The 23,447-nt window shown below is 45.3% G+C and overlaps 1 protein-coding gene and 1 long non-coding RNA gene across 5 annotated transcripts in view; both read left to right on the top strand.

Moving 5' to 3' along the window:
• Nucleotides 1-23,447, top strand: part of Galnt18 (polypeptide N-acetylgalactosaminyltransferase 18) — a 305,010-nt gene that overhangs the window by 27,406 nt on the left and 254,157 nt on the right. The gene's annotated exons all lie outside the window — the stretch shown is intronic.
• Nucleotides 1-23,447, top strand: part of LOC116102806 — an 88,631-nt gene that overhangs the window by 15,532 nt on the left and 49,652 nt on the right. The window contains exon 3 of one of the 3 annotated variants that reach the window (XR_004123287.1): nt 1,673-1,898. The exons of the other annotated variants lie outside the window; for them this stretch is intronic. This is a non-coding gene — a long non-coding RNA (uncharacterized LOC116102806). Of the gene's footprint in view, nt 1-1,672; nt 1,899-23,447 lie in introns of those variants that run through there. 3 annotated transcript variants of the gene reach the window in all.

Genomic DNA, 23,447 nt, shown 5'->3' with positions numbered 1-23,447 from the left:
AGGTGAAAAGGCAACGTATAAATGCATGCAGGCAAAGTAGCTACCAGCGGGAAAGGAATAGCTACAAACAATCGACTAGAATGTTTGAAAATGCTATTATGATGCCCCATATGTTGTACGGTACTTTAAGAAATAAGAGGAAAGCTCTCAAATCAGTTACTTATCCATAGTAAAGTGACAAAGGACCTTCTAGGAAAGATTTTCAATATTGGGGAGTACCATGGTTCTGGTGAGAGCTGTGTTCTGGATTGTAGAGGAATGAATTTTGTATGTCCTCACATGGCGGGAGGGGCTGACTAGATCTCTGGGGTCTCTTGCATTAACAGGGCAACTAATCATATCTGTAAGGAAGAGCCACCATGATTCTATGGTCCCACTTTCTAAAACGATCCCTTTGGTGGTTAGACTTTAACATACGAATTTTGAGGGAGAATAAGCATTCAGACCACAGTGTAAGGCCAAATGGAAGAACTGCTTTGGAAAACAGTTTAGGAGTTGCACAAAAAGTTAAACACAGAGTTACTACATGACCCAGTAGTTTTTCATCTAGATGCATACCCAAGGTCATCTAAAATACACATTACACAAAGAATTGAACACAAATATTATAGCAGTGTTATTCATGATAGTCAAGTGGATGCAATCCAAATGTCTAGCAATGGAGGTATGTCTACAGAACATTTTATATCAATAGCATAATTCTTATGCCATAAAAGAAAGGATGTACTTAGCATTTCAATGAGGCACCTTAAAGTCATGCCACTAACTGAAAGGATGAAAGGAGCCAGCACAGAAGGCTACATATTGTATCACTTCATTTGGATGCTTCAGCAAGCTTATAGAAATACAGTATAGAGTGCTCAGCGGGTGCCTGGGGCTAGACTGGAGGCTGGGGATGGGAGGGTGACTATTTAATAAAAGATGGAGGAGGATGGAAATGTTCTAAGTTAGAATGGTGGCAGAGGGATGTGAAGTAAGTGAGTGAGTATATGGAGTACTGTTGGCTTGTGCACTGGGGTCACTGGTACGCTGTAATAGCTCTGTATCAATAGAAGCTTGAAGATGATACTACTGATGTTAAACTGACTTCAACCTGAGGTTTTCCAGTTCTGGTGGATGCAGGAGTGTCTTTCCGAGTTTTAGACTCAATCTGGAGTGAGGCCTGTCTGGAAAGAAGAGCAGTTAACTCTGGGCCCCTTGGTCCCGATATTCTCTTACAGAGCTCTGCTTTCTCTTCGTCTTGCATGCAGATGTACACAGGCACACGGAGTCTGACATGGTCTAGAAACCACGTTCAATCCCCAACAGGACCATGTGCTTTATGTTGTTTGTCTTCTAGCAAAGCAGAGAGGATCTAGGAAGCAGTAGCTATGCATCCCTTGCTCAAAAATCCACCATTCCCCAAAGTGTAAACACAACTTTCTCTGGATCAAGAGGAAGGAATTCAAGTGAGTGTGGGCTCACTGCCTCATGAAACCCGGGAGTGCTGCTGGGAAACACTGCATGATTTTTAAGAAGTGAGAAATCCTTCTTTGGGAATTGTATGAAAAAAAAAAATCTGGATTTATATTCAATATCCCACCAGTATTTTAAGGGGTTGTATGTGGACAAAATGGGAAAAAATTCCTTGTACACTTAGTAATTTTTTTTGTTAATATCCATCTGTTTACAGAGAAGGAAAGCCAAGGAGCTGGAAAGATGGGTCAGTCATCAGGAGCACTTGCTGCTCTTGCAGAAAACTGGGGTTTAGTTCTCAACACCCATACTGAGTGACTCACAACTACATGTAACTCCAATTCCATGAGACTTGATTCCATATTTTGGCCGCAGAAGACATCTGCACATGACGATACACATACAGACACAGATGTATAAATAAAAAATTTTTAAAAAGGAAAGCCACGCTTCACAGTGCCTTTCAGAAGCTTGGAGAAATGAGACGACTTAGTATGGGCCTACTATATTATACATACTTCTTTACAGGTATACACTGACAAAAGGGAGAGCCTTCGGCATCCTCTGTTCTACTGGGTAAGCTTCACTGGGCAATACAGATGTGTTCTAATCTAACAGGGGATGTTTATGTAGAGAATAGGTGACCATGGATCAAACTGAAGAAGCTCATCTGCTCCCTCTACCTGTTGGAACCTCTACATTTTCTCTACAGAAGGGAAACCAGCAGCCTTAAGAAGGAAGGCCATGCCATCTCTTTATCCACTGAAGCTTTTAAAGCTTTCTAGGGTGTGCCCTGCATTCCCTAGGAAATTGGTTTCTGTTTTGCCTTTGGCATTGGAAGGAGATGTGAGTTCCAGGTATACCTTGGGAGCATATCTGTATGATGCTAGGGATTGAAGGTAGGCCTTTGTACATCCCAGGCAAGCTCTCTAGCACAAAATTATACCCCTAACCCTTGCATTTTTGATAGAGTCTCACTGTGTACCCTAGGTTTGTCTCCAACTAACATTCCTCCTGCCTCTGCCTCAGAATTGCTAAGGTCATAGGGATGAGGTGTTGGATTTTTCCATAAAGGATGTTCTGGGCTATTTATAATGGTCTAATGGCTTCTTAAGACAGGGACAATGGTCTTAAGTCAATAGCACTCTCTGACTACAGAATGGGTCTGGGATTTGTGCTGGACTTAAGGTATGTGTTGTGCGTATGTGGAGTGAGGGTGTTTAGACTCTCAGATGAGCTGGAGAGAACTGTTCCACTTGTTTGGTTGTTGGAAGCTTTTGGCCCTGTGAAGTGAGGCTTGCAGCAGGAAGGATGGATGGTTCAGGCATTATCTAGAAAGCTAGTCCATTTCCTTGCAGGAACAGCCTGTCAATATGTTTTTGTCTGCTTGACAATGTGTGGGAAACATCCTTGAAATTTTTTTTGTAACTGTGCATATAATTTCTTAGTATTTCACTTCCGGGCATTGATTAAAGCTTTTCTGTCTCTTTAGAGTCATTAAGTAGAAAACCGTCTGCTGGAGGCGGATTGGTGGTGTTTCTAGAGACACGCTTAGAGAGGTAGGACTCTCTGTAACTTGCTGAGAAGTTTGTTCTGGTTTGTAGCAAATAGACATTAACAGACAATGTTTGCTATGTGTTGATTATATGCAGGCCCCACAGTAAATGCTGTACACAAGTTACCTCACTTTGTCTTTCTACACTTGGGCTGAGATAGGCTGCTTTGATCCCTTCTCTGATATAAAACCAAGGCTCACAACATTAAATAATATAGTTAGTGTCACTCATCACATAATAAGAAAGACACTAATACCACGTGGTCTGACCCAGATGAGGGTGAGTTACACCAAACTCAGACTCTTTACCTCCTTGAAGCATCTAACCACATAGGTGTGGGCTCCCAGGGCACAGACGCAGTCCTAGAGAGTCAAATCTGATAATGTATACTTTGGTCCCTTCCAAGAATACTCGAGACCCCCAGCATGCCTGTGTTTGTTGTACTTCCATCCAGCAGGGAAGTGAAGGAGGCACCTTTGGAATCTGTCTTTGCTTGCTTTCTTAGTCCAACCCACATTCTCTCAACAGGGCAGCATTTGATTAAAATTGTTTGGAGATGACAGAGGTATTTGCTGGTGGACTGTTCTCCTGGTAGGCAGAGTGACTGTGTTGAAGATGTAAGGCTGGGAGGGAACTCTAGGCTCTTAGGGTCTCCCTCCCTATTTGCCTACAAAGTCAGAAGGGAGTATTTAGGGTAATTTTCACTGCATAGACGAGACACCTGAGAGGCAAGGATGAGAAGAAACTCAACGAGGTTCATCCAAGTTAGTCAACCAAAGTGGGCCAAGTACTATGCTAAGGGCTTCAGACACGTGATCCCAGGAAGTCCTCCCGACAGCCTAGGTCTGTTGTACCAGTGAGGACACAGATGGTGTTTGCTGCTTCTTCTGTTGCTCTGAGCAAATGCCTCACAAAACAGCTTAAGAGAAAAGGGTTTTATTCTGGCTCAGGGAATGAGAAGACACAGTGTACACTTTGAGTCCATGGTGAGAGGGCTGGTGGGGGAAGCATGTGACTGGGACCCTCACACCTACAGCAGAAGGCATGGAGTGGACAGGAAGTGGAGTGAAAGCCTTCTGACTGGTGGGTGTGGATTTTGGCTACACAGGGAAGGCTGGTTGCAAAACCAACTTCTGAACCCTAGTGGTTTTGACAAGTGGGGATGTTTTCCTCACATGGAGATTCTCTGATGAGTTGGATGGAAACATAACACCTATCCAAGGACACAATTTTGGCAGTCCCAGCCTTCTCTGAGAAGCAGCATGCAAAGAGAACACAGAGGTCTTATATGAGAGATTTCCATGGTTCGGGTCTAAAAGTAAAACATATAATTTCTACTACATTTAATTGGTGGGAATTCAATTACATGGTACCACTTGACTGCAAGGGAAGATGGGAACTGCATTCTGGGTTATCAGTCTGGAAGAAAAGGGAAGGTGTTGCAGTGAGTTCATGGCAGTCTGTCACAGGGCCATCATGTAGTGTTCTGTAGTTGTTATGTACAGTCACTTGCTATGTGAGAGTATGCAGTACCTGGTGATAAACTGCATACATCACAGTGGTCCCCAAAGACTGTGTCACCTGATGTGTCACAGCAGTCTTATTTTATAGAAGCATACACTATGATACTAGCAACACCACCAAACATACCTCGTTTAGAGAAGAATGATTCATTTTAATCTTAAGTATATGAATGTTTTGTCTGTATGTCTGTGCACTGAGGCATGCAGTGTCTGCAGAGACCACAAGAGGGCATCAGATCCTTCGGAAGTAGAATATCAGATGGTTGTAAGCCATCCTGAGGGTGCTGGGAATAAGTGAAACTGCATCCTCTGGAAGAGCAGCCAGTGTTCAGCACACACTGAGCCATCTCTCCAGCCCCATGTCAACACCTTTTATATGCACTTATTACAGCATCTTTCTGTCATTAAGCCACATACAAGGCCATCTGAATGCCATGCTTAGGCTAAGATACAAAGCTGCAAGTGGCAGAGCCAGGAGTAGACTCTGACTCTGGATTATTTGTACTGCTTCTCTCATGCCTCTGAAGGCCAAGCCAAGTTTTGTGCCTCTGGACACTATAGATGCTCTGTGTGACAAGTGGTGTTGGTCACAGCAACTTATGGCTTGTCCTCTGTGTGGCTACACACCCCACCCACTGCCAGGATATCTAAGGTCTGGGTCTGAGAAGAGCTCATTTTGGAAGCAGCTGACTCAGGGTCAGACCTGTCAAATTCCTGTCTTATGTGGTGACCAGGGCCTCTTCCGGGAGGAATAGTTAACTGAGATACTGTGATGCTCCCCGGGCAGGCTGGGCTGTCATTAGCATTCTGAAGCTCAAGAGTTTGCTGTTAAAAAGCTTTAAGAAACAACTCACATTAGCACACACTCTGCTTAGTTGAAGTTTCTGTGAATATGGAGCCAACAGTTTCCCATACTTGTTGAGTAGCAAAAGGGAACACTGGAATGGTGTTTTCCCTTGAAGGGCATATCCAGAAGTCTGTTTTTAGCAATGTTAGCAATGTGGCTAAATATGAACCTGAGTGTGGACTATTTGTCATGCTTTATAGAGGGCAGTGTATTCCCTCCACCTCTCTCTCTTCCTCCCCCCTCTGTGTCTTTCTCTCTGTCTCTCCCTGTCTGTCTGTCTGTCTGTCTGTCCATCTGTCTGTCTGTCTTGCCCTGTCTCCTTACTTGTCTATTCTAGGAATGTGGAGTCCTCAAATTTCCCTCCCTCTTCCTGTGGCACTCTTGAGGGAAAGCTTAGATATGTAAACGTAAGAGGTCTGAACATGTGATCTCTTCATTTAGGAATACAAGGTCCATTTATCTTCTCTGCTGACTGGGAGGGTATTTCCAAGCATGGGGTTTCTATGTGTGTAGTTCCTCCAGAGTCCATGTATTGGTATGCTGTGCCAGCTTTGTCTGTGCTGTGCCAAGCTCTGTACTTGTCCTCTGACATGGGTAAAAAGTGGCCTTGCAGGTAGAGTTCAGTTGTAAGAATTCTTCTGAGGAGCTGTAAACAGTGTCTACCCATTTCTCAGAAGGTCTCAATGACAAACCAAAGTTCCATTCCTCTTAAGTTTACCTTGGAGAACCAATGAGTTTATTGGACTCACTCACAGAAAGCGTGGGTAAGGGGTTACTGGCAGAATTGTGAGCGACCCTAAGGCATCCCCATTCAATATTGATGGAATCCTCCTTCCCTTAGCCTCCTGTTGGTCTTCCCCAGCCACATCTTGAGCTCCTTTCTGAGACCCCAGGACATGTATAATTAGGGCCACAGTGCATATGAATGTCAGGGAGCAGAGGCTGGAGTATCAGAGACTGTCCAGTGAGCTTCCCTCCCTTGTTCTATGAAGGCACATCAACAGTCAGGGCCTGGTAGTGATTGATGCTTGTGCACCCAGCTGATTTGATGACAATGGCAGCTGTTTTGTTTAGAGAATGGCCTGCTACCTTTGTGACAAGCTCCAGGAGTCACAACTTGTTTGATGGTGATTGAGTGGATTTGGAGAGGTTTTCCAGGTCCAGATGCATGAGATATAGTAACAAATAACATCTGTTGTCATCAAAAAGTGGCAAAGTACAAATCACAGATGACTTTCAATAAATCCCAGAGCTGGCTTTTGGGGCTCAGAGAAGAGACCATTTCCCTGTGTGCCTAAAGTATCTGCAATATTCCCCCATATATAGAGAGAACAGTAAAGGGTTCCCTGGAGCCTGGAGCCAATGTAGGTGAGGGTCTTCTTGCTTAATGGCATGGCATCCCTGAGGCCTGTTGGTCAGCTGCTCAATGATAAGGAAGAAGAGACACTGCTGAGCCTTGAATCCGTGTGATTCAGGGAGGGAATGCAGGACAACAGCAAAATTCAGGTCAGATCATGGGAATCGAGGCATGGCGTCCTTCCTTCCTTCCTTCCTTCCTTCTTTCCTTTCTCCTCTTTTTTTCTCCATTCCCTCCTACCATAAACCTGTTGATTTACTTTGCAGACATTTAGACAGAACTCTACATGTCTGATTTCATGCTAAGTGACCAGAATGACACACAGGGAAAGTGTAATCTTATATAAAGCTCCATCCAGTATGGGAATAAAGCCATGGATAGATGGGTGGGATGTGTTGAGTGTTGGCAGATGGCCAGGCAGGTGGGAAGGGGAGTGTCACTTGCAGCTGAGCAGACCCATGTGTGTCAGTTTGGGGACACTTTCCTGAAGAAAGAATGTTTGAATTGAATACCAAAAGATGTTTTGACTCTCAACTACAAAACCTTATGCAAACCTCTGGAAGGCTGCTCAACTCTCAAGCTCTTTCTGAAACTTCTCTTCCTGGATAATGAGTGCACAGAAGTCAATCAAAATTAGGATGGACTGAGGTAGCATTTGGCAGGACACAATCACAGAGGTGGCACAGGGCTATTGCTGGATGCTGGGGACTCCACTGAGCCCAGCAGTCAGTGAGATGGACCTATTCTTATGGAATAGGGGTGGTACTGGAGGAGGGGCCAGAATAGTGGGGCATCTCTCAAGTGACTTAGGAAAGCAGGTGCTTGCTATGTGAGAAGAAATTATTTTAGTATTTTAAGAACCGGTATTGCTGGAGCGGCACATACCAAGGAAATGACAACCCTGAAACAAACAGTTGAGAATTTATAAGCCATGTTTTGGTTATTTAGAGCCCAATCAAAAATCTTTCTGTAGCTTCTGTTTGTGAACAGGAAAGATTTTAGCTGCAAGGCTTGAAGCCTTACAGATGTTGGGCTCTGAACAAGTGGGTTTCCAACCATTCAACCATAGCTTAAGCCAGTTCTCAAGCTGTTTGATTTCAGAACCATTCTACACCCTTAAAATTAACAGTGGCCTAAAGGAAATGTTTTTCTAATATAGGTTCTGGGCCAGTGAGCTGCTGAGAGGGTAAAGGCATCTGCTGCATAAGCTTAGAGAGCTGAGTTTGAGCCCCAGGATTCATGTAAAGGTAGAAGGAGAGAGCCAGCCCCACAGAGTCATCCTCTGATGTCCGTACACGTGCCATGACATAGTTCTGTGGCCCCACAGTCATAGAAACACAACAATAATAACATAAACTTTTTTATAAAAGGGTTTTAAAGGGTAAGTTACACCTCTAAGTATTTGCCAGAATAGAAATTTAAGCTGAGTATGTTTCAAACACAGTTATTATTTATTTAATAATGACCATAATCAGCACAATTATATAACCAACACAAGTAAGACTGCCCTATGTACAGGAAGTTGCAGAGTTCTGGTCTCTTTGAGCTGCTGTATAGTAGGGAGCCATATAAACAACTCCAGCTTACTGCTGAGATTGGGAAGGTCAAGGTCAAGGCACTGGCAGACCAAGGCTCTAGGGATGAGTCACATCCTGGTTCATGCACAGGTGTCTTCCTCCTGTGTCCTCACATGGCAATGGGGTAGAAGAGTTCTCTAGGTTCCTTTAGGAAGGACATTAACCTTGTTCATGAAGGTCTGCTCTCCTCCCATCGGACAAGGAGTTACAGGTTGGATATATGGACTTGGAAGCGGGAAGGGAGTGAGGTGCAGTTTTTAAAACAACAACAAAAACCATTTTACTGAGAAATGTATGTAACAGCATTACATAATGTTTTGATAAGTCTCTTTGGCACCTGGTGTGATGGCGCAAAGCTGGAATGTCATATCTGCCAAGGCCTTCAGTCAGCTGTGCTATGTAGGATGAGCTGTTGGGGTTGGAGTATATGAATCATGTTCTTCACAACGGCATGGAAACTCAGAATGGAGACGCATTTTACAGCATCTTCAGATAACTGTAGATATTCTTATTTGATAATGCATCTGAAGTAGTCAATTCATAGATTCTAGAGACTGGTTATGATATAGAACCCATTTACTATAGTGGATAATATGCACTCTGCTACATATAAGTTCTCCAGTCCTAGAGGCTAGAAAGATGGCTGAATGTTTAGGAACATTTACTGTTCTTGCAGAGAACCTGAGTTCAGTTCCCCAGTTCTTTTTTGCTTGTTTGTTTGTTTGTTTTGTTTTTGTCTTTGTTTTTTTGAGACAGGGTTTCTATGTATAGCCCTGGCTATCCTGGAACTCACTCTGTAGACCAAGCTGGCCTTGAACTCAGAAATCCACCTTCCTTTGCCTCCTAAGTGCTGGGATTAAATGCTTGCCTCACCACTGCCCGGCCAGTTCCCCAGCTCTAAGCAGCCACACTGGGCAGCTCACAACTGCCCATAATTCTAGTCCAGGAGATTCAATGTCCTCTTCTGGCCTCTGAGGGCATCTGCACATGTGTGCATGCACACATAAATACACATGGATAAAAGAAAAATATGTCTCTGAAGTTCACTGGTCCATTTTGTACCCTGACTCTTGCATCTTTTACCCAGATACACTTTTGAAATCCGGTGCGCTGGTTCTTTGGGAAAGTAGGTTCCTGAGTGACCTTCTGGTGTGACTGTTCTGTCACACAGAACACTAATGCCCTGCTCACACATCCCTACCCACAGGGCTGGGCAGCTGGCAGTGTTCTCTGGTCCTCATGGTAGTGGAGGCAAGTTTTAAAATTTTCCATTTTCTCCCCTTTAAGAGTTTGAATTTTTGTCTTTGAGGAGAAGTATCAATTACTTTTTTTGAAGTGACAAACCTTTGAAATAAGCAGCCAAATTCCCAAGGTTATTTTTTTTCTGTTAGTTGTTCTTCCAGTGGGGTTCCATGAAAAAGTGGCCACTTCAGGTTGACACTCAAATAGCCATGCAGGATATTTTCCCTTGAGATAACTTAAGCATACAGGAGATTGCTGTGTGGGTCTGGGTGTATGTACAGGCTTGCTTGGTGGAGCAAACAGGAATAAATTCACACAGGGGTTTGTGGGCTTGGCTTCTTATTCCACACTGCCTAGGAACTTCAGGGGGCAAATGGCTTTTTGTGGGATTTAACTAAAGGCTTGCCTAGAGTACCTACATGTTCAGACTCAATCCCCAGACCTCTGCCCACATCTTTACTGCTGAGAGCAGAGCTCAGTGTCCCCTGGGTGCATCTCCCAGGGTCGTCCCAGCTGCTGGGACCTGATTCCTGTTTACTTGGCTTTTCCTTGCTCTGACTCCACCATACCCGATGTCCCTGTGTGTGTTTGTGCCCTCCCTCCCTCCCTTCCTGGACAGAACTTCCAGGCTTTTCTTGGCACAATTCTGTCTGTCCTTGCACTTCCTGTCCCCAACTGTTGGCAGATAGCTTGCTTTGATTTTATTGTCTCTGGCCTACAGGATCTGTCATTTGGAACCAAGTCCCCTGGAACCTCAGGGGCCACTTCTCTTGCCTCCTTTTTTTGCTCCCTCCTGCCATGTGTTTTCCTCGGTCTTTCCTGCCAGAACACAAAGCTCTACACTGTCTGGCCAGCTCAGCTCAGGCCGGCCTTTCCTTCTGAGTCCTTTTGCTCTCCTGAGAAGAAATTCTTCTCAGTTTTTTCAGATGTGACTTGTGCTATCAGCTGGGTTCGTAGAGTTGACCAAGGCCATGGTTCCCTCTCCAGAGTCACCTGGGGCCTTGGAAATCAATCACTTGCATCTTAAAGCAAGGCTAGGCTAAGTCTTGAACTCTCTGCCTCCCCCTCCCCTGTCCCCCTCCTCTTCCCCCTTCCTCTTCACCCAGCTGAGGAAATGCCCTGTGTATTCTGCCTCTGTGGTAAGGGGTTTGCATGCCTCTGAGGTAAGGGGTCTGCATGACTCTGAGGTAAGGGGTCTGCATGCCTCTGGGGTAAGGGGTCTGGCCTGCATGCCTCTGAGGTAAGGGGTCTGCATGCCTCTGGTTTGCTTCTTGCTTTTCTGATAGAGCTGGGAATTTGAGAATTCCCCTTGTCACTTAGGTGGTCAGGGCTTCAAGAGATGCCGTGGTGGTGTGTGTTCTTTAGAAGGTCTACATTTAAATGTGGTGTGTGTGTGTGTGTGTGTGTGTGTGTGTGTGTGTGCACACGAGTGTGACAGATCCTTGGACCTTGGTCTTTTGATGCTCTGCCTGTGGGGAATGAGATGTAAATGTGTCCTTTGCTGGTACTGGGTAGAGAGGAATTTAGTAGCGGCAACCTTTTTTCATTTATTGATTAAACTTAGCTTCTACATGCTTTTCAGCCAGAAATGGAATGAGAACACTTTTGCCCTCTGAATTGTGTCTTTACTTATGGATTCTGGTGGTACACATTTTCCATTCATTCAAAATATGCAAGTTGAGCAATGACTTTCACTAGGCACCACGTGAGAAGCTTTTGAGGACAAAGGGATATCAGATAGGCTGGCATTTGTTAGAACAGAATCCACATCTAGAAGGACCCATTTCAGTGAGAAAGAATCTGGGGCATGGTCCTGGGAGATGTGGGGGACTAAGGTGGGTTCCCCAGTGGGAACCCCAGGGTGGGGGGGACTAAATCCATGGTACTCTGGAAAACATCTTCCACATGGTGACAAACTGAGGGCAGCTCCTCAGAAAAGACCTAGAAAGTGCTAGATTTTTTGCAAAAGAGCACATGAGCATATTTCCTAGGGTAGCTGGGGTGGGTGGGTAGTAAGGTGGCTAAGGCTCTTGATTCTATGTTGTGATAAAGACAAGAGAACAGTAGCTGAGCATCATGATAGCTCTCAGTGTCTCCTTAGGGTGGGGTAGAGTAGATCTGTTCATATTCTACAGGCCCAAGCTTGCCATGAGGTGGGGGTGGGGTAGGATGTGGATCCCCCATTGTGTATAGTTGACTACAGGGCAACAGATGGGCACATGGCCCCTTCACAGGAAGGGCAATGCTAATGAGGAACAGTCACATAGCACCATAAATGCCCTCTGCTATCTGGGCCCTGCTGTCTCCCTAACCCCCTATCCAACTGTCTCATTCTCTCGTTCTTCTGACCCTCTGACACCCCAGCTTTGATTTGGCCCAGGACCTTTGCCCTCTGCTTTCTCTGCCTGCCATGTCTGGTTCTTTGCTTCGTTCTGACCACCCACCTCACCCCATTCCATCCTTTCCCAGTACCTCTATGTCATTTCTCTTTGTGCACCTGAGACTCCTTGATCCATCTGCTCCCTTGCTGTCTTTCTCCAACAGAAGACTATACATTTCCTGAGGGCAGGGATTTGGTCTTGTTCATCTCTGAGTCTCATCTGACACAGGCTGGTCTTTAATAAATACACATTGAGTGGAGGCTGTTAATCTTTCTAACAATAAAGTCAGTCCAAAGGAGGAGAGGCTCCCAGCCTGTGCCAAGCCAGTCTCTCTGGATGCTTTATTCACGCCAAATATGAAATGGCCACGTGCATTCTTTATAGACCCTAGATGAGAATGTTGGCCTCCTCTGTAAGCCTAGCTGGGAGGGAGGGCCACAATACCTGGTAGGATTGAAAATTCAAAGGAAAGTAACATTTACATCCTTCCCCCAAAGGCAGGGATTACTCTCAGTCACACTTTTGGCTCTGGTTAAGGGCTGTTGGTAACCCAGATGGAAATGAACCCATGGTTTTAGTTAGAACCAGTGTGGTTTTGTATTTCTGACTCCCCACTCTGTCCCGTGCTTAGTGTCCCCACTCCAGCCCTGCTCTTGCTCAGACTTAGGATGCTTCTGTCCTGTGTCTTTGATCAATTCACACAAATGAGGCTCCTCTGGCAGTCACAGCTGGGACACAGCAAGCTTGCTTCTCTTGGGGCATGAGCAAGAGACAAAAGACACACAGAACATAAATTGTCTTCAACACACACTGCCTTCTTTTCAGGGTTGCAGGAAGCTGGGAAAGAGGCTCCTGACAATGCTGGGAGGATGATGTGTTGGGGTCAATTCACTAGGATGTCCTGGGGCTGGTGGAGGATAATGGTCGAATGGAACTCAGAGTGGCCTTGCTCAGGGCAGTGTAGAAAGCCCCTCTGGTTCCATGGCATGGTGATGCTGATGATCAAGAAGAGTTACTCATTTGCACCCTAATTCCCTGCTGAACTCAGGTTGACAAGCCATGCTGGGTGGGGGTGGCAGGTGCCATGGATCAGTAGTCACAGAAACTGTTGGTGTGGCATATTGGCTAAGTGCAGCAGCCAGTTCCTTCTGGCCAGGCATTATTCCTGGGTGGTGTCCATCTCTTTCAGCTGTCAAGTATCTTGACTGTTATTCCTGTGGGGAGAACTCAGTTATGCATAGGCCAACGGCTGAGCAACCTGATCATAGCACTGTGGACACTTGAACTAGAATGTGAGTGAGTTCAGTAGCAGAACAATAAAGGGAGAGGCTCCAAGCGGAGGGAACACCGGAGCAGAGACACCAGAAAGCCTGGAGTATTCTGATGCGTCTCAGGGATAGTTCTGTCAGGAAGACCTGGTTAGGGGATGAAGAGGATGGCGCTTTCCTTTGCACTGGCAACCAAGAGCAGGTGTGGGTGTGCTGGTATTTGCACAGAAGTCTTGCATCTGGGAACATCCTAGAAAATCTGGTCCCTAAATGCTTGGGCCTCATAGTGAAGTGGACAACAAGGCTGAGGCTACTCTGTTACATAGAAGCCTCTGTTATACAGAGATAACTGTCTGTTGTCTGTCCTATCTTTAGCTCCTTCCCCCCCTCTCTCCCTCTCTCCTCCCCCTCTTTCCTTTTTACCCTCTCTCCCTCCCTCCCCCATTCCTGTCCCTCTCCCTCTCTCTTTGATATAAAGCTGCAAGATACAGAACTGTCCACCAACTATAGACTACTCCCCCCCACCCCCCGCTGTGCATTCAAGCTCACAGGAAACCCTCTACACCGAGGACTGGGGACATCTTTTGTTGAACTGTCAGAGCCTGTGAAGACACTTCATAACTGAGACCTCCGAGACACAACCCAGCTCACCACAGTACAGAACTAGCCTGCTGAAACCACATCCTCTATGGTCCTGTTCCCCAGTGTTCCCAGGCTCTGTCCTCACTGGGACTGAGATAAATGTGGACCAGCTCTGGAAATCCAGGCTTAGTGAATTGATTTGTCCAATCATCTATTGGCACAGCCTCTGAGCACGTAGGAATGAGCTTGGTAATTTATTTAGAAAGGATATAGCATCCATTGATCTTAATCAGATGTACCTTCTTGCTGTCCTTCTGCTCATGGAGCACTGGGTGTCAGCTGCAGGGCTCCCATCTGTGTAGTGTAAGATTATGCCCAGTGTCCATGGAGAATTCTGGCAGTCTCCCAAGTTGGAGGCCTGATGGGTGGGAGGTGGAGACAGATCCACCCTCAGCTTAGTTCATGTGGGAAAGCTCTGCCCTGTTCTGCTTAGCTTATTGGGATTCACATAAGTATTTGTGACAGACATCACATGGTTCAACCCTGTTTGTAAATCACTTTTTGAAAATAGCTTTTTATTTTGGTTTTAAAATGTGTGTGCGTGTGGTAGATGAATGGGTTTGTGTTGGCATGTGAGTAAAATGAATGCTTGTAGAGGTGGGGGTGGGGGTGTTGACTTGAATCTGCCTTTATCTCTCTCCACATTATTTTTAAGTCATGGTCTCTCACTGAACCTGGAACTCACCCTTTGACTGGGCCGTCTGGCTAGTGAATGCTAGGCATTCACCTGTATTTGTTGTTCCAGCTACGGTAGGGTTAAAGATTCAGCCTTTTATGTGTATGGTGGATATCGGAACTTAGAACCTCATGCTTGCACAGCAAATGCTTTATTGGCTGATCCTCTATCTCCTCAGCCCTTGGAGAAGATTCTTTGAGATGAGGGAACTAGCTAAGTCTGCTGGCTAGCTTGTCGTCTGTAAACCTGGGTACATATGGAGAAGAAGTGACCTGGTTTGGCCATGCTGTTTCCGATGCTGGAGGCCAGGTTGTCAGGGCAGTGGTTGTGGAGTGCTGAGACCTTTAAGAGGTGACAGAAGGAGGAGGTCCTTACTGGCCCCTCCCTGCATGCTTCTTTATCCCTGTCCGGCCTTTTGTCTTCTCTGCTTGCATGACTGCTGTTGCGCTGCCCTGTGATGGGAGGAAGTACAGCTCAGGGGTCCTCACCAGAGCAGTATCATCCTCTTGGACTACACAGCCATCAAAACTGTGGTCTCAGTAGTCTTCTTTATAAGTGCCTCCCGACCCCACATTTTCTGTTATAGTAACAAAAGAAGACTAACACAGGGAAATGGTGATGGCTGGCCCTAAACCAGCATTCACTGAAGCCAGCTGTGAGCAGACCAGGGCGCCCAGCAGGAATGAATGCTTTCTCTGCCGTCCCTGTCACTTGGCCAACAGTATGCCCAGACTCCATCTTTTCCCTGCTGGGTTTGTATCTGCCTACAGCCAGTTCCTAGTCAGCCCCACATATCTGTTGGGATGCTGCTGGCCAGGAAAGCCAGGCTGCCATCCTGGGTGAGAACAGCTCCAGAAGAGGCCTTGTCTGTTTCCTCCCTTCCTCCTCCCTCCCATTCCCCTTTCCTTCCTACCTGGGATTGGAGGGCACACAATGCCCCCATCCTTTTGTGTGGGTCACTTCAAGCCACAGATTCCTTGCTATTGATACAGCCCCACGACATCCTAAGCAGGTACAAAATATCACAAAGAGTTTGTAGGGAACAGTTGCTGGGGGAAAGCTCATCTGTACCTATCCTTCCCTTTCTTTGTCTCACCTTCAACCTTGCGAGAGCAGTAGGAATCCTGTAGGAAGGTTAGGGCTCCATGGTTAGGGCTCCATGGTTCCTGTTGGTCTTATGCATAGGAAGCCCATACCTGCTTGCAACATGAAATGCAGACACCCCTCACCTCCTCACTCCAGGGGGAGGACTCTGTTACCAAGCCACCTTGTTGCTTTTTGTCATTTTCCTTTCTTCTTTCTTTAAAAGCTTAGAATCCTGCTGAAGGAATGGATGAAAAAGAGCCTCTTCTTAATTGGCTCAAGGCCGCCATGCACACACACACACTACCAGGTGCACTCAATCTGTAATTTGCTTTGTAATTAAAGTTTCTTCTCCCAACAGGAAAGCTGAACACTGGGTCAGCATTCTCTCACTCAAGATGAGGGTTTTTGGGGGAGTGCTGGCATGGAAAAGGGTTAGTTAGCCTTTGGTGTGGAGTCTGAATTTCCTTTCTGTCTCCTCCTGGCCAGTAACTTGCAGATGCGTCTTCCCTGGACACTTTGCACATTGGTGGCCGCTGAGATTTTCTGGCCTGCCTTTCTTCTTGTCCCTCATTCCATAGTCAGGATGTTATCAGCCTCACAGTTCCTATCTATTCCGGAGCATCACAGAGTCCTCTATCTGGATCCACCCATATACTTGCAGTCTCTGTTTTGCCCCCAGGCAGTGTTGACCAGAAAAACCATTCCCTTGAGAGCCATTTAGAAGGTCCTCACTTTTGGGGACAATCTGAAGGGTCATGATGAAGGCCACAGCCGGATCTTAAGACTTGGTTAGTCTTTCCAGGTTAGGTTATCTCTGGTCTTTGACCTTCTGTGTCTCTGAAATGCTATACTTTATTTCCTCATTTTTTTTTCTTGCCTTCCTCGATGTATATGTACATGTGTGCGTGTGCACATAGAACTCAAAGGTCAATGCCAAACTTAGAGATAGCTCAGTGGTTAAGAGCACTTGCTGCTGTTCTAGAAGATCCAAGTTCAATTCCCAGAATACATGTCGCACAGCTTAAAGCTCCCCATAACTCCAGTTTGAGGGGATCTTATGCCTTCTTCTGGCTTCTAGAGGCCTCTGCATGCATCTGGTGCACATATATACACTTAGACGCATCCGTACACACGAGATAAAAATAAATAAATCTTTAAAGGCAAAGGTTTACCATCACAAGAGTGAATAACAGGCATGAGGTCTTGCATCAAGCTGATGGTCCAGTTGGTAGTCAAGATAGTTTGACAAGTTCCATAGTCTGAGGTTTGTTTTTTGTCTGCACCAAACACATTCTGTAATCTTCCTAATGGAGGTCCAAGGGTTTTCCTTGGTGGTTTGGAATGCTGATCTCTTTCATATGGTCACTGCGAGATGCAGAGGAATGCCACACATTCAGAGTGCTTGGTATGAAACAAAGAATGTGCCTGCACATTGGTGGGTGTTTACCCGGCTCCTTCCCTCTCCTGCCCACTATCCTCTCTTCTAGTTGTATCATGTTAGAACAGCTTTTGGAATTCATTTCTTTGGCAAATGAGTTGAATATGATTGTCTGACATTTAGTTTTTTCTCTAAATCCAGACCCTGGACTGAAGCCAGGATGAGGCTGTGCATGGAATCATATTTGATGAGCAGGAGTGGGGGGGAGGTAAACGGAAGACTTGACACTGGAGTTTGTGTCTTTGAACCTAGTCAGCCCAATGTAGTTATGCAGGGAAGATTGTGTTGTCTAGAGAGGGTAGCCAGTACACTCATGTACCCCAAGGCTTTAAGATATGTTAGGTTGCTTCTGCATTCTGGATTTCTACAGATGGAGACAAGGCAGCTTTGTGGTTCAGAGAATGAGGTTGAATGTTTTTATGTCTTTCCATGTAACCTTGGGCTACATATTCTGTTTTTTGTTCCTATCACAAAATACTTGAGGCTTGCTGATTAGTAAAGAATAGAATTTTACCTGGATGATAGTTCTAAAGCATGGGGAGTCCAAGAACATGAGCCACATCTGTTTGGAATTTTGTCAGGGTCTTCTTGCTGTACCATAGCATGGTAGAAGATATCTGGGCCAAAAAGAACAAGTGTGCTAGCTCAGGTCTCTTGTTATAAAGTCAGTAATGCCACAGTGTTGGGGACACCACCTTCATGTTTCATTTCATTCTGATTATCTCCCAAATTCTCACCTTGGAGATTTGGGATTAAGTTTAGGGAACATGAACTTTGGGGCACAAATTCAAAACAGCAGGCTAATCACTTCACTTGACTCACTGAACTAGGTTCTTCTCCAGTGAAACATGGGCCAGGTTTTGTGAAAACACAATGCAATGTGTGTGTTCTTTCTACATATGTAGTTATTATTGTCAATATCCGTGGTAGGTATGACCATATATGCCATGGAAATATTTGAAAATGTTGCTTCCTCAAAATGGCCAATATTGATATTTCTTTTTTGTTTCTCTAGAATAGTCAATGGAATACAGATGGAACTACTCACTTGTGAAATGTCTCCATTCTTTCATTTCTTTCTTCCCCTATCCTCCTTTCCTCTTCCTCTTCATAACATTTGATGTTTAACATACATGCTGTACTAGGTTCTGGGTAGGATGGGAGAATGTGAGGTTGGATCAATACCAGAGTCTCATATAAAAGAAAACACAGGGTACAAATTCCAAAACATAAGAACTAAATTCACTTGTACAAAAGGCATGTTGAAGTCATGATATCTAACTGAAGAAACCAATGCTTAGAAGGAGAAAAGGCTGGGCCCCAGGTCCTCCAGCTCACAAACAGCCCCTTCAGTCACCTTTTCAGGGTCTGGAGCATCAGTTGCCCTAGTCAGTAAGGGAAAGCTTCTGCAGAATGAGCCTTGAACTGAGTCTTGGAGGAGACTCAAGATTTCAGAAGGCAAACACGTGGAATGGGAAGGGAATGCTTAGACCAGGTAAGAACTTGAGCAATGTTATGTCTATGTAAAGGCAGAATCGGAACCAGGGATGGCAAGTGGCCCTACAGTGGAGGGCAGGTGCTTTGCAACATCCAGAGAGTCTGTGACCACAGGTGAGTCTCCAGTACAATGGACTGCCTTTTATCGTCTGAGACTTTGACAAAACTTAATTATTTTTGTCAGTGAGCTTGGGGTCTGGACACTGGGGCTTATGATGTGTTCTGCATAGGGAACAGGAGTCATCCCACTAGACACATGTAGCTAGACAAACCCCAAATACTTAAAGAAACTTGAACCAAGAGGCCAATCAAGAACACCTCATGCTAAATCGTGGATATTAATTTTCATGCTTTGGGGCTGCCAGCCTGGAGCAAACAAGTCTTTGGCCTCCTGGGAATGCTGAGCAACAAGCCATTATGGCCATGCAGGGTGATTTATATTAATTCTCTGCTCCATCCCCATTCTCCTAACAGGATTCCTTAGATAGAAGACATGTTAAGCACTTAGCATATGTTTTGCATGGCTCTGTGGTCATCCTGAAGCCAGAATTTCCCTTTGACATCAGCATCTAGCCTGCAATCTGAGTTCTTTGCTTCTTTCTGGTCATCTTAGAAAATGCTAGGTGTAAGTGAGTAGTCCTCCATGATGCAAGACTAGCTTCTCTTGTGTGTGTGTGTGTGTGTGTGTGTGTGTGTGTGTGTGTGTGTGTGTGGTCAGAGGCCAGTTTAGGGTGGGTGTCTTTCTCAATCACTCTTCATCTTTTTGTTTTGAGACAGACTCTCGCTGATCCTGGAATTCACCAATTCATGTATGTTGGCTGTCCAGCAAACACCAAGGAGTCTCCTGCCTTTCCTTCTCAGTGTTCAGTAAAGTGTCCAAAGGCAGTGGCTAAGCATGGTTGTGAGGAAGGGCAGCTTGAGCAGGTGGAACATGGAGCTTAGCACCTCTGTGGCAGCATCCTCTGTCTGTCTGTCTGTCTGTCTGTCTGTCTGTCTCTGTCTCTGTCTCTGTCTCTGTCTCTCTCTCTCTCTCTCTCTCTCTCTCTCTCTCTCTCTCTCTCTCTCTCTCTCTCTCTCTCTCTCTCTCCCTCCCTCCCTCCCTCTTTCTCTCTCTCTCTCTCAAGTGATGTTGTCTTAGGAATGTGTCTCAGTATTTTGAGCTCTGTCTTTACATTCCAAACAGCAGCCATGCCCCAGTTAGAATCATTGCTGCTCTTGTGTTCATATTTTTCCCGTTAGGTGTGTGCCTTCATACCCCTTGTAGCTGACAGAAAGGTGAAGACTACTTGATGATCATTTTGTCTTTGCCCTCCTCAGGAGAGCACTGGCAGGCAAGGGATATGTAATATACAAAGCCATATCATGCAGCTCCTGGTAAGAGAGTCAGGGCATGAAAGACAGCCTAGGCTCCCACACATTCCTATCACTGGGCAGGTAGGTCTAGAGAGGATTGTCAACCTTGCACTCATACCCAGGCCATATCCTGAGCTGGTGATTGGGAACATGCCACTGAACTTCTCTGTGACTCAGTTTATCCATCTTTAAAACAGAGAAAACACATTAACTCCCTTGCATGGTAACTTTTAAAGACTGATAATTCAGGCAAACTATATCACCAATCTTCTGACACATGATCAACAATCAATCCATGTTCCTTTAAAAGTATTACTTTACTTAGTCACTTTCTTTGTCCCAACAAGTCACTCCAGGGGTGAGCAAGGCACGTGCTTGGGTGACCCTTGTTTTGGATTAAGAATTAGAGGTTTAGCCATTTCCTAAATAAGGTTGTCTTAAGAATGAGTGGCTGGTCGTAGACTCTGTGTGACAGCAGTATCTTTGCTACTGCCTGGAGGTGTCCAAACACTGCTTCCCAGGCCTACTTTTAAGAAAGAGAGTGGGGATCCACCCAGATCTGCTGACTGAGAATGCATAGGTGGAGCCTGGGGACTTGGGCTTGCAGTGCTTCTCTGAGAACACCTCTGCCCAGAGAGTGCTGGGCTCTGTGGTCTGTACTGCTGGGTATGTAGCTCCTGTGTCATCCCAGGGTATAGGAGAAGGGCAAGGACTCTGGGATGAACAAACACCTTCATAGCTCGGTGCCACACAGACATGATCATTGTAGGCTAAATGGAAGCTTGTGAAAATTCAGGCAAAGAAAATGGTCACACTACTGCACTCCAGCTTTTTTCCAGGTCACTGGATCTCTTTCTGGATTAGATAACCTCATTACATATTATGGGCTCTGTGGAGGAAGTCTATTTAAACAGGGTTGAAATGTTCTTTGTTGAGACATTATGTTCAAGCTGGACATGGCTGACAATAAGTTGCCAAAGCCAGCTTGGACCATTGCCAAGGGTACTTGGGCACACTGTTGCCTGGCCGTGTGTCTCATTGCTCAGTCATATGTCCCATTCTCTAAAGGAGTACACAACTCCCTGATCCCTCACCCCTCCTTTCAGTGGGAGCTGACCTCATATCTTAGAGGACAAGCACTTTGGGTCTGGAAGCACAGACATCTGCCCTGGGGCAGCATTAACTCTGAAGACTTGGATTAAGCACCGCAGCCACATGTGCATTGGGCAGAGGGACCTCCCTGCAGCCTAACTGACTTCCTGCTCCTACCATGCAGAATAATTCCAGTTTTCTATAAAGCTACCCCTAGGACCTATTGGTGGTGGCCCAGGACCAGTCAGCATGGGTTCAAAACTCCTCACTAGCCATAAGCTCTTGGACAAATTACTAATTTGGCTTTATGCCTTGATTTTATTATGCATAAAATGGAAATAAAGAGTCACCTCAGTTGATAGCCCTGAAGGTTAAATATGATGCACAAATTGAGTCCCATGGGAAATACTAGGTGATTGTTGACTGCTTCTTCATGTTTTCAGTGGGTGGAAGACTACTTACTGACTGTAGTGATAACATTGTGAGCCCAAATACTGTGGCCCCATGCCAGTATGGTACAGTGTAGAGCCAACATCATCTTCCCCAGTATATTTATCTAAGCTGGGCCCTCTCTGAATGCTTTCTGGCATGTCACAGGAAGCAAAGTTGAGGTAACCAATAGAGTTTGCTGAGAGGAACAGGGAGGGGCATGTGCTGGCTACTTTTATGTCAACTTGACACAAAGCATAGTCATCAGAGAGAAGAGCCTCAGTTGAGAAAATGCCTCCATAAATGATCTAGCTGTAGGCAAGACTATGGATGTAAGTGATTGAGTGACTGGATTGTGCCATCCATGGGATGGTGGTCCTGGTTCTATAAAGCAGGTGAATAAGCCAATAAGCATCACTCCATGATCTGTGTCACTTCTTGCCTCCAAGTTCCAGCACTACTTGAGTTCTTGTCCTGATTTCCTCCAATAGTAAATAGTGACATGGAAGTGTAGGACAAATAAACTCATCCTCAATTTGCATTTGGCCATGGTCTTTCATCACAACAATAGTACCCAAAACAAGAAAGAAATTGGTACCAGGAATGGGGTATTGCTGTGATAGACTTGACCGTGTTTTTGGGAGGAGGGTGGTGGAACTTTGGAACTTTGGTCTGGAAAAACCAATGAGTATTAAGAGCTTAGTGGGATGTTCTGTTGAAGTGTAGAAGATAAGAATTTTGAGAGCAGTGAAGATGAAGGCCTGGCTTGTGAAGTTTCAGAAAGAAGCAAAGACTCTACCAGGCCACACAAGAATTGTGGTGTCTGGTCAACTGGATCTACAGAGTCAGCTGTGACTAAGAAGAGACCAACACCATTAAAGTGAAACTATTATGTTACTAGGATACTGGCTAGCTCAGGTTAAGAAATTAGCTGTGATTAAGAAGAGGCCAGCATTACTGAGGTTCAATCTTCTGGGAAGTGTTTCCCAAGAATCAGCACACAGAAGCTAAGGTTGTTCCTCATACTGGCAGTCGAACTTGTTAGTATAAGAGTCATCCAGGTGGTACTGGTTTTGAAGACATAAAGAGGTCATGGAAAGTGGCCGAGGCTTGGTACCATGAGAAGTCAGGAGAGGCTGCTGGTGAAAGTGCAGCCTCAGCTGTAGTTGACAGTCCAGGATTAAAGTGGTCATGCAGAGAAGTTGAGGCCTGTTACCATGAAGAGAGGCTAGAAGAGGCTATGAATGAAAGTACAGCCCAGTTACAGCAGAAGACTCCAACATTTTGGGGATGCTAATACCTTGGGATGACCACTAAGAACAGCAGCAGCTGTGGAGTGGAGCCAACTGGAGCCTTGAAGAGAAGCTGTGTGTGCTGCAGAGGGTGGAGCCAGAGAAGTGACCCAAGCTCTTTGGAGGAACCCAGCAGATCTTGAGTGGATTCCAGATATTTATACAGTTGGATTTGTTATTTTTTTAATCTGATTGTGACTGTGCCCTTGTTCTTTTCTCTTGAAGTAAGAAAATATTTTTTGCTTTTATGGGAGCCCACAGTTGAGAGACTGAATTTTTACAAAAGATTTTAGGTTTAAAAACAGACTTTGGATTTTTTTTTTAAATAGAAAATTTGAAGTGTTTGAATTTTCAAAGGCTGTGGGACTTTTGTTTATAAAATATTTTATATTGTGGTGTATATCCTGATGTGTGATCTTGGAGATGAACAAGAAAGGAAAAGCTGTGGCTTCATGGTGATGTGTTTGTGTTTCATATTCACAAGGGGTCAGCTTGTACTGGTTAGCTTTTCTGTCCACTTAACACAGGGTATAGTTATCAGACAGGAGGGAGCCTCAATTTTAAAAAGTGCCTCCATAAAATAGGCTGTATACAAGTCTCTATGACAATTTCTTAATGAGTGATTGATGTAGGAGGGCCCAGCCCATTGTGAGCAGTGCAGCCCTTGGGCAAGTGGTCCTGGGTTCTGTGAGCAGTGCAGCCCTTGGGCAGGTGGTCCTGGGTTCTGTGAGCAGTG

The sequence above is a fragment of the Mastomys coucha genome, unplaced genomic scaffold (genome assembly GCF_008632895.1).
Source record: "Mastomys coucha isolate ucsf_1 unplaced genomic scaffold, UCSF_Mcou_1 pScaffold21, whole genome shotgun sequence".
NCBI lineage: Eukaryota > Metazoa > Chordata > Mammalia > Rodentia > Muridae > Mastomys > Mastomys coucha.
Note: the sequence above shows the minus strand (reverse complement) of the source record. Positions and strands in the feature narration are given on the sequence as shown.